Source organism: Triticum dicoccoides, chromosome 6A (genome assembly GCF_002162155.2).
Source record: "Triticum dicoccoides isolate Atlit2015 ecotype Zavitan chromosome 6A, WEW_v2.0, whole genome shotgun sequence".
In the NCBI taxonomy this organism is placed as follows: Eukaryota; Viridiplantae; Streptophyta; class Magnoliopsida; order Poales; family Poaceae; genus Triticum; species Triticum dicoccoides.
The window spans coordinates 108,323,789-108,332,816 of NC_041390.1; positions in this window are offsets into that span (position 1 = coordinate 108,323,789).

A 9,028-nucleotide genomic window follows, 5' to 3' on the forward strand; every position below is an offset into this window, starting at 1 on the left:
TTTTAGTAAATGATTAGTTGAATTAATAGAACTAGTTTATTTAGTTGAATTAATAGAACTAGTAAGTGTTTAATGTTTCACCTATATATGAACATATGTTAGATATTAGATATAAATTATATGTTAGATATATATTTAATTTAGTTATATGAGATTTCATTATCTAATTAACATTTTATTATATAGAACTAGCTACCTTATTTTTAGTAAGAAAATTAATAGAACTAGTTTAGTTGAATTAATTACTTGAACTAGTTAGTTGAATTAGTTCAATTAATTAGTTATATTCTTTGTAAGTGCTTAGTTGAATTAGTTCAATTAATTAGTTGAACTAGTTGAATTAACAGAATTAGTTGAATTAATAGAACTAATAAGTGTTTAATGTTTCACCTATGAACATAGGAATGTCGTCTGACGATGAACACGATTTCATTATGTGCGAATACTGCGAAGACCAGCAGCCTGTGCGGCAGAAATTTTCTAGTTGATGATAGACGCTTCAGCATCAAGCTGGATGAGAACTTCGAAGTGGATACAGTAAGTCACAACGACAAGTCTTTTTCGTAATTAAGCATGACTTATGCTTCATTTTCTTCACCTTTTAATTTTAATTTTTCACTATTAGACTAGCGTATCCCCTGCCATGCAAGAATTTTTGTCTTGGATAAGATAGGTTTCAGTCCTAACAAAACTATGGAGGTAAAAAGAGTTTACTTGAAGACCGAGCATGGTTATACCTTCAACGTCAAATTATACAATGCAGACACATACACCTAATTTGAATGCAAAACTTGGCAAGCACTATGCAAGGCTTATGCATTTGAGCCTGATATGGTTATCACCTTTGATATTCGTCTGGAAGATAATATTGAAGGTAATAGAAACATCTGGGTCAATGTGCAGACGCCTCCAGTTCTACCATTATGTGAGTTTCTCAACCATATTTATGTCTTTGATATGAGATTATTTGAACCAGTTGAATAATTAATAGATCTCAATTTATATTGACAGCTTACTTCCAATCAAGCAAACATGTCCGGCGCTTGGTAGACAGAACCGTCCACTATCCCGGGGCTGAACTAAACTGCGAGGAGACAAGTCATTATGTTTCATGTCTTGAGGATCTTGATGTTGTCAAGAAAAATTTCTTTCCTGCACTTAGAAATGTTAGTACTCAAAACGTGCGACCAATAGTGTTCGTACTGAACTACGGTCACATATATTTAGGAAAGATGGTAAGATTTCTACTATTTCTCCTCAGTGCATCTTTTGCATAGATTATTTTTTAAGCTAAACTTCATTGCTAAGTATGTTACTATACGATGTTCTTCAATAGGGACTCCCGATGAATGTTGTGCCTGATTGGATCGAGACTAAAGGTACCATGAATATTGTTAGCTTACGGCCAAGATATCATACAATGCACTTTAGTGCATTCAGGATTTCTAATAGCGAGGAATGCTTAATAGTAAAAGACTGGAGCAAAATTGTGAACGATCATAGAGAAGTACTAGGGGGCAGCAATCAGAAGCGCAACCCACGATTAGGAGACAGGTTCATCTGCATGCTCCAATATGATGAATCAGCAAAGCTATACATGTTCTATGCTATTTTACCTGAGAGAGAGCAGCAGGAGTGATTAATTAGCTAGTTCATGCTCTTAGTACTTGTCCTCTTATGTCCGTGTGTTCGTCCTGAACTTAATCTCAAAGAGTGATTTGCTTTTGTGGTGTTATGAACACTTATAATATCATTACCATGTTGAACTCGATGATATCTTTGCTATGAAAACCGTTCGTGATGATATATATGATGCAAGAGTTTTTATATTAATTAATATGATGATGATGATGAGTTATTATATCATTTATGAAAGAAATTGCATATTAGTTTCAACTGGATGGATTCCTAAGTGATCAAGTATATGCCATATCCATATTACCTCGATCACTTAAGTAGGTGATCAAGTATATATAATATGGATATGACATATACTTGATGACTTAGCTAGGATCCACACGCATCCAGTCAAACTAATCACCTAATGATTTAACAACTCATTATAATGTAAAACAATCACTAAATTAAATTGAAAACACAAAATTAAAGTAAAAATAAAAAATAAAACCAAAACACACCAAAACATTTAGTACAGGTTGGTGTTACCAACCGGTACTAATGTCCTACGCGCCCACGGAGCTAGATTGTGCCACGTGGTTGCCCTTTAGCACTGGTTCGTGTTGAACCGGTACTAAAGGGGGGGCCTTTAGTGCCTACAATTTAGTGCCGGTTACCGAACCGTCACTAAAGGCCCTTACGAACCGGTGCTATTGCCCAGTTCTGCACTAGTATATGGTGCCTCCAATTAGTAAATAATAAAAGATATAAGATACAAGATTCTAGCATGAATAATAAACATTTATCATGATATTAGGAAATATAAATAACAACTTTATTATTGCCTCTAGGGCATATTTCCTTCATTGCAGGTCTCGTGTGCTATATTTAAGACATTTTTTGGCATTTACCATGCATTTTGGCGTATAAATCAAATCCTAGCCAGAACTATATGTGCTGATGAAAGGGATGAGGATTGTCGTTCGATCTGGTAGCATCCAATGATGTAGACGTACGATCCATGGGGTTTAGGTTCTAGGCAATCAGAACGCATGACTTAGATCGCACACGTAGCAGGGGGGCATCGGCCACGGTTTGGTAGGCAACCCCTGCTGCTTTTCGATCATTCCTGCTAAAGCAGTTGGCAATGACTCATTGGAAACTTCTACGGCTTTCGTGAGTGAACCGTGTGCTATTTGAAAACAACTTGAACCATTTGGTAGTTCATCAAAATGAGAGCCACAACTTGGCAAGCCTAGGGAATCTTGCCATACTTTTTGTGTGTATGCCATTGGGGCACACTCTGTGGCTTGCCTAAGGTGTGGCTTGAACCAAAAACTCACCTAAGTTGGTCAAACTTGACTAACCTTAGGTGTGGCAACGTTTGGCAAAGTTAGCCACAAACCAAACAACCCCTTATATGAACTAACAATATATTTTCGTTTGAATGAAAACATGAGTTCATTGTTTTGCCTCCAATTTTTTCCACGGTAAGGAATCACCATTGTACCCTATGGATCAATTTTCTGGTGCATTTGAGGTATGGTTGCTATATTTGAGTGGTTTGCTATAGTCGCAACTACACGTTGGTGTTAGCAAGATCATTTGTGTGTCGCTTTGCGTGTTTTCATTCGTTGTCCGAGAAGCGGGAAAAACTTCAAACAGTTCGGTCGCAGGGTGCGGCGAGAGGCATAGGCCTTATTGGTATTTTAATTACAGGAAATGCATATAGAGTCCGGAAATAATAAAAATCGGTGTGTCACCGTGGCGTGCTCTCAGGATCCCATGGAAAAATTTGGTAAAGTTTGTCACAAGTTTTGATGCTCACACCTTCCAAATTGGAGCATCTCACAAGAAGGATCATAGTTTCCAAAAGGAGACGCCGCACTTCGGACTCTAATCATTGATGACTACATCGTTCCGCCTCGAATTTTTTTCATGGTAAACAATCATGTATATACCCTAAGTTTGATTTTCTGGCCCATTTCAGGTGTCCTCTGCTATATTTAATTCATTTGTTTGCATTTACCTTGCATTTAGTGCATATAAAATCAAAACCGTACTACAACTACATGTGGGTGTTAGTTAGCAAAGAAGGTGTACAAATCATTTGTGTGTCACTTTGCAAGTTTCCATCCATTGTCCGAGAAGCGGGGAGAAGTTTCAAACGTTTCGGCTTCAAAGTGCGGCCATCGGCGTAGGCTTAGTTGGTATTTTAATTAAAGGAAATTCAGGTGGACTCCGGACATCATCAAAATTGGCGTGTGCCCGTGGCATGCTCTCACAACCCCATGGAAAAAATTGGTGAAGTTTGGCACCAGTTTTGATGATTGCTCCTTGGAAACCGGACATCTCACAAGAAGGATCATGGTTTCCAAAAGGAGACGTGTCAATTGAAACTCCAGTGGTCGGTGACTTCATCGTTTGGCCTCATAAAAAAATTCACGGTACGCAATTACCATTATAACATGCGTTTGATTTTCTGGCGCATTTCAGGTACCGTTTGCTATATTTAAGACATTTTTTGAATTTAACGTGCATTTTGTGGATATAAATAAAATCGTAACCGGAACTGCATGTGTTGTCGAAAGAGATGCGGATTGTCGTTCGATCAGGGAGCATCCAAGGGTGAAGACATAAGATCCGTGGGGTTTGGATTCTGGCCAATCAGAGCGCACGACTCAGATCGCGCGCGCGGCAGGCGTAGGTGGGGCATCGGCCACGGTTTAGTAGGCACACGGCTTTCGTGAGTGAACCGTGTGCTATTTGAAAACATTTCCATTAACTAACAACATATTTTCGTTTGAATGAAAACATGAGTTCATCGTTTTGCCTCCAAAAAAATTTCACGGTAAGAAATCACTATTGTACCCTATGGTTCGATTTTCTGCTGCATTTGAGATAGCATTTTCTATATTTGAGTCATTTATATATATAGTCGCAACTACACGTGGGTGTTAGCAAGATCATTTGTGTGTTGCTTTGCAAGTTTTCATCCTTTTGTCCGAGAAATGGGAAAACACTTCAAACAGTTCGTCCACAGGGTGCGAAGAGAGGCATAGGCCTTATTGGTATTTTAATTACAGGAAATGCATATAGAATCCAGAAATAACAAAAATCATTGTCAGCGTGGCGTGCTCTCATGATCCCATGAAATTTTTTTGGTAAAGTTTGGCACAAGTTTTGATGCTCACACCTTCCAAACTGGAGCATCCCACAAGCAGGATCATAGTTTCCAAAAGGAGAGGAGGCACTTCAGACTCCAATCGTCGGTGACTACATCGTTCCGCCTCGATTTGTTTTCACGGTAAACAATCACGCATATACCCTAGGTTTGATTTTCTAGCCCATTTCAGGTCTCGTCTGCTATATTTAAGTCACTTTTTGTATTTAACTTGCATTTAATGCATATAAAGTCAAAACCCTACTACAACTACATGTGGGTGTTAGTTAGCAAAGAAGGTGTACAAGTCATTTGTGCATCGCTTTGCGAGTTTTCATCCGTTTGTCCAAGAAGCGGGGAGATGTTTCAAACATTTCGGCCGCGAGGTGTGGCCACCGGCGTAGGACTAGTTGGTATTTTAATTACAAGAAATCCAGATGGAGTCCGGACATCATAAAGATCGATGTGTGCCCGTGGCGTGCTCTCACGACCCCATGGAAAAAATAGGTAAAGTTTGGCACAAGTTTTGATGATCGCTCCTTGGAAACCGGACATCTCACAAGAAGGATCATGGTTTCCAAAAGGAGACGTGTCAATTGAAACTCCAGTTGTCGGTGACTTCATCGTTTGGCCTCATAAAAAAATTCACGGTATGCAATTACCATTATAACATGCGTTTGATTTTCTGGCGCATTTCAGGTACTGTTTGCTATATTTAAGACATTTTTTGAATTTAACATGCATTTTGTGGATATAAATAAAGTCATAACCAGAACTGCATGTGTTGTCGAAAGAGATGAGGATTGTCGTTCGATCAAGGAGCATCCAAGGGTGAAGACATAAGATCCGTGGGGTTTGGATTCTGGCCAATCAGAGCGCACGACTTAGATCATGCGCGTGGCAGGGGTAGGTGGGGCATCGGCCACGGTTTAGTAGGCACACGGCTTTCGTGAGTGAACCGTGTGCTATTTGAAAACATTTCCATTAACTAACAACATATTTTCGTTTGAATGAAAACATGAGTTCATCGTTTTGCCTCCAAAAAAATTTCACGGTAAGAAATCACTATTGTACCCTATGGTTCGATTTTCTGCTGCATTTGAGATAGCATTTTCTATATTTGAGTCATTTATATATATATTCGCAACTACACGTGGGTGTTAGCAAGATCATTTGTGTGTTGCTTTGCAAGTTTTCATCCTTTTGTCCGAGAAATGGGAAAACACTTCAAACAGTTCGTCCACAGGGTGCGAAGAGAGGCATAGGCCTTATTGGTATTTTAATTACAGGAAATGCATATAGAATCCAGAAATAACAAAAATCATTGTCAGCGTGGCGTGCTCTCATGATCCCATGAAATTTTTTTGGTAAAGTTTGGCACAAGTTTTGATGCTCACACCTTCCAAACTGGAGCATCCCACAAGCAGGATCATAGTTTCCAAAAGGAGAGGAGGCACTTCAGACTCCAATCGTCGGTGACTACATCGTTCCGCCTCGATTTGTTTTCACGGTAAACAATCACGCATATACCCTAGGTTTGATTTTCTAGCCCATTTCAGGTCTCGTCTGCTATATTTAAGTCACTTTTTGTATTTAACTTGCATTTAATGCATATAAAGTCAAAACCCTACTACAACTACATGTGGGTGTTAGTTAGCAAAGAAGGTGTACAAGTCATTTGTGCATCGCTTTGCGAGTTTTCATCCGTTTGTCCAAGAAGCGGGGAGATGTTTCAAACATTTCGGCCGCGAGGTGTGGCCACCGGCGTAGGCCTAGTTGGTATTTTAATTACAAGAAATCCAGATGGAGTCCGGACATCATAAAGATCGATGTGTGCCCGTGGCGTGCTCTCACGACCCCATGGAAAAAATAGGTAAAGTTTGGCACAAGTTTTGATGATCGCTCCTTGGAAACCGGACATCTCACAAGAAGGATCATGGTTTCCAAAAGGAGACGTGTCAATTGAAACTCCAGTTGTCGGTGACTTCATCGTTTGGCCTCATAAAAAAATTCACGGTATGCAATTACCATTATAACATGCGTTTGATTTTCTGGCGCATTTCAGGTACTGTTTGCTATATTTAAGACATTTTTTGAATTTAACATGCATTTTGTGGATATAAATAAAGTCATAACCAGAACTGCATGTGTTGTCGAAAGAGCTGAGGATTGTCGTTCGATCAAGGAGCATCCAAGGGTGAAGACATAAGATCCGTGGGGTTTGGATTCTGGCCAATCAGAGCGCACGACTTAGATCATGCGCGTGGCAGGGGTAGGTGGGGCATCGGCCACGGTTTAGTAGGCACACGGCTTTCGTGAGTGAACCGTGTGCTATTTGAAAACATTTCCATTAACTAACAACATATTTTCGTTTGAATGAAAACATGAGTTCATCGTTTTGCCTCCAAAAAAATTTCACGGTAAGAAATCACTATTGTACCCTATGGTTCGATTTTCTGCTGCATTTGAGATAGCGTTTTCTATATTTGAGTCATTTATATATATAGTCGCAACTACACGTGGGTGTTAGCAAGATCATTTGTGTGTTGCTTTGCGAGTTTTCATCCTTTTGTCCGAGAAACGGGAAAACACTTCAAACAGTTCGGCCACAGGGTGCGAAGAGAGGCATAGGCCTTATTGGTATTTTAATTACAGGAAATTCATATAGAATCCAGAAATAACAAAAATCATTGTCACCGTGGCATGCTCTCATGATCCCATGAAATTTTTGTTGGTAAAGTTTGGCACAAGTTTTGATGCTCATACCTTCCAAACTGGAGCATCCCACAAGCAGGATCATAGTTTCCAAAAGGAGAGGAGGCACTTCAGACTCCAATCATCGGTGACTACATCGTTCCGCCTCGATTTGTTTTCACGGTAAATAATCACGCATATACCCTAGGTTTGATTTTCTAGCCCATTTCAGGTCTCGTCTGCTATATTTAAGTCACTTTTTGTATTTAACTTGCATTTAGTGCATATAAAGTCAAAGCCCTACTACAACTACATGTGGGTGTTAGTTAGCAAAGAAGGTGTACAAGTCATTTGTGCATCGCTTTGCGAGTTTTCATCCGTTTGTCCAAGAAGCGGGGAGATGTTTCAAACATTTCGGCCACGAGGTGCGGCCACCGGCATAGGCCTAGTTGGTATTTTAATTACAAGAAATTCCGATGGAGTCCGGACATCATAAAGATCGATGTGTGCCCGTGGAGTGCTCTCACGACCCCATGGAAAAAATAGGTAAAGTTTGGCACAAGTTTTGATGGTCGCTCCTTCCAAACAGGAGCATCTCACAAGAAGGATCATGGTTTCCAAAAGGAGACATGTCAATTCAAACTCCAGTTGTCGGTGACTTCATCATTTGGCCTCATAAAAATTTCCACGGTACGCAATCACCATTATAACACGGGTTTGATTTTCTGGCGCATTTCACGTATCGTTTGCTATATTTAAGACATTTTTTGAATTTAACGTGCATTTTTGTATATAAATAAAATTAAAACCAGAACTGCATTTGCTGTCGGATGGGATGAGGATTGTCGTTTAATCCGGAGCATCCCATGGTGCAGAAGTACGATCTGTGGGGTTTGGGTTCTGGCCAATCAGAATGCATGACTCAGATCACGCACGCGGCAGGGGCAGGGGGTCATCAGCCACGGTTTAGTCGGCACACGGCTTTCATGAACAAACATTGTGCTATTAGCAAACCAGATTGCATATCTTATGTTCATAGATACTGGAGTGAGATCAATTGAGTGTGCTACCTCTATGGTATAATAATAATAATAATAATAATAATAATAATAATAATAATAATAATAATAATAAACAGTTCAAATTCATTGTTTGAGCTAACAGCATATCAAGGTCAACATATTAACGCTTCTTATATCAACAGAAAGTCGGGCATAACTCACAAATTCAGTGCACGCGACAGTTCTAAATTGAACGAATTAAGTTGCAGGGTAGGCATAAAAACTAGTCTGACGGCTTAATTCACATGTACATGGGGGAACTGGGATCATTCCGTTGACCCCGAATGAACTTGGGTTTTCTGATGATTTTACGCTTCTCTGTATGAGGAGTGCGTGATCCCTTGGCCAGCAACTCAGCAAATTCATCGTACTCATCCTCATCGGCAACATCGTCGACACCCAGTAGCCTCCTCTTCCCATGCATCACTACATGGTCGTTCTTATGCAAGGGGTCTTCCGCATGGAAAATCTAGGTAGCATCGCTGGCAAGAAT